Consider the following 3,091-nt stretch of genomic DNA (forward strand, 5'->3'; position numbering starts at 1 on the left):
GTTGAAGGAATTATATGAAGGATGGAAATTGGGTGGGCGAACAAGGGTGCTAAGGTATCCCCTCGAATTACCCGTCGACACGAAAGACCTCGGGGAACGTTCGAAAATATTATCGTTTCTGGCCCGGCGTGTACTGTTTCGCCGATTCGATTTCCTCCTCGGTTGACGATCCCGATCGACTCGGAAGAGCAGCGAAGAATGATTAATGCATAACCGAGATGCAACGTTGCAGCCGGTCGAAAGGTTTCCAAGAATTCCTTCTTATCTTCAGAAGCCAGGTCGTTGCCTCCGATCACGTAACCTTCGAAATTTTCAACCGTTATATATATGATATACACGATATACGTTATGACAATTTAATTCTCTCATTATAGCGCCGACCCATTCATTTATTCAGGACGCAAAGATAAATCGTAGGATGAAACTCTGTTCGTGAACGCTTATCATCTAGTCCTCCTCCCAGTAAAATGATAATAAGCATTCCCAAACGGAATATAATCAAACCTCGTATTTCGAATTCTCTTACGTTTGCATCAAGCGATACAAATATAGCCATATAGAGTTCTTATAACTCGGTTAATTCGTTCTCGAAATTGTATTATGTACTCTACTAGTTACGAGGATCGTCTGAGTTTAACCTTTCGCCAAATTCCTATGCTCAAAAGCGTATGGATGGCGATTCATTCTTAATTAGTTTTAGTCTGGAGACCGATTTTCAGAAGTCTTGATGTATAGGAACAATATTCGTCCGATTCGAATATCAGAGGAAAATGCATTTTTTATTTTTCTTCGACTCGAAAATATAATATAATAAATGTAAATACATTGTGAAAACAATATTGCAAAAGCGAAGGATTGAGTACGAAGAACGAGTATTTTCGAACCTCCATTCGAAATCCGTGTTTTCGAAGTATCGTGATATAACGGAGTAGACGAGAATAATTTAAAATGTTTGGAGAATCCTCGGCTATTTACCCGTACGCCGTGATTCATCTGCTCGTGCCAACAATGTTGCGTTGAAATATCGTTTCGATGAAACTTTCTGAACCGATCCCGAAGAAAAAGGCAGTTTCCCGCGCCAAGGAATATGAATATTTGAAAGGTTTTTGCGCCACGCCACGTATGAATTTTCAGCGATGGAAGGGAAAAAACGCGTATTGCATATTCGATTATTCGCGGGATACGGATCGATACTACTACTCCCGTGCAACACCGTGGCGGTGCGTTTGGATCACGATGAACGATCGTTTCGGCGAAGGGAAATGGCCGGTGGCGCCTTGCGATAATATTTATACGAGACGCGTTATCGAACCTCTATCTCGCGTTTAGTCGAAAGAATGCCGCGGAAATATCTCGATCCTCGATTCTCTCTTTCTTCCTCCCCTCAAAATAATCATCGATTTTCCATCGAGTAAACCGATCGAATCTATGCCCGCCGATCTATTATTAAACCTCACTTAGAGAGATTGCGAATCACCTTTTCGAGACAATCGTTTTTAATCGTATGCCCGACAACTTATGGCGATAAGTCGTTCACGACTGCGCCACGCCCCACGTTCCTTCGAGCTCGCGGCTCGATACGATTGATATTCCCGTATTCGACGTTAAAGAAAAGTGGAATGCGAGGGATGTCATAGGAGGAAAGACACGTTCGATGGAGGTATTATCGTTACGAGGTATTATTCAGTTGGAGCTTTGAGAAGTTAGATTTCATGTGAAAATTAATGCTACTTTTTCAATCACCGAATATTTGCATCTCGAAATTTTAGGGATACAAAATATTATTCGTTGAGATCTTTGATCGAATTGTTAATAATTTTGTGTGAAAATTATCGAAGAAAATTTTCGATTACCGAGAAAATATATTTTTACGAATATTTGCATCTCGAAATTTTAGGGTTACAAGATACTATTAGTTGAGATCTTCGATTAAGAAGTGTTAATAATTTTGTGTGAAAACTATTGGAGAAAATTTTTAATCATCGAGAAAATATATTCTTACGAATATTTGCATCTCGAAATTTCATGGTTACAAGATATTATTATTTGAGATCTTCGATCGAGAAATGTTAATGATTTTGTGTGAAAATTACCGAAAAAAATTTTCAATTGTTGAAGAAACGTATTCTTACGAATATTTGCATCTCGAAATTTTAGGGTTACAAAATATTATTCGTTGAGACCTTTGATCGAATTGTTAATGATTTTGTGTGAAAATTATCGGAGAAAATATATTTGCATCTCGAAATTTTAGGGTTACAAGATATTATTAGTTGAGATCTTCGATTAAAAAGTGTTAATAATTTTGTGTGAAAACTATTGGAGAAAATTTTTAATCATCGAGAAAATATATTCTTACGAATATTTGCATCTAATTTTAGCGTTACAAAGTACTATTAGTTACCTTTGATCGAGAAGTTAATGATTTTATGTGAAAACTATCGAAGAAAATTTTTAATTACTGAAACGTATTCTTTGCATTTCGAAATTTTTGTTTTAACTTGTTCTACGTCTTTAATTTTTCATTCTTCGAATATTACTTCCATTCATTATCTAATTTCAAAATTTAAATATAATAAAAAAAAAGGTGGTAACAGGAGAAAAATAATCGTTAAGAATAACGATAGTTCTAGATATTTTTTTAGTTATATCAAAGCATATATTTTATTTTTATTCCAATTCGATCAACTCCAATTATTACCACGTTATCGCAACACTTGCTCGGAAAATAATAATCGTAGAATCTCGTATATACCCTCGCTCTATCTGACCAAACGTTCGATCCGAGTTTCAAGGAGTGGAAACTTTTCCGAAGAAGAAGAACGGTATCGAAGAAAGAGGAGAGAAGAAGGAACAGAAGAAGGAAGGGGGAGGGGTTTAAAAAAAGAGGAACGTTGATGACAAAGTACGGCGAAGAAGATCCAGGGCGAAAGTTTCGTGGATGATTTAATTTGGTCGCGGCAGAACGTCGGAAACTGAAATGCAACGGGGGGGAAAAAAGAAAAGAGCGAAAATCTGGTTGGCTCTCGAGGAATTTCGTTGGCCTGTTAGTAGCCAATACCGAGTCGCTTCCACAGAGAGGTTGGGGAGG

The 3,091-nt window shown here is 37.3% G+C and overlaps 1 protein-coding gene across 1 annotated transcript in view; it reads left to right on the forward strand.

The window, feature by feature from the left end:
- LOC102672817 (transient receptor potential-gamma protein) overlaps positions 1–3,091 on the forward strand; it is a 78,018-nt gene that overhangs the window by 35,490 nt on the left and 39,437 nt on the right. The gene's annotated exons all lie outside the window — the stretch shown is intronic.

The sequence above is a fragment of the Apis dorsata genome, unplaced genomic scaffold (assembly GCF_000469605.1).
Source record: "Apis dorsata unplaced genomic scaffold, Apis dorsata 1.3 scaffold_683, whole genome shotgun sequence".
NCBI lineage: Eukaryota > Metazoa > Arthropoda > Insecta > Hymenoptera > Apidae > Apis > Apis dorsata.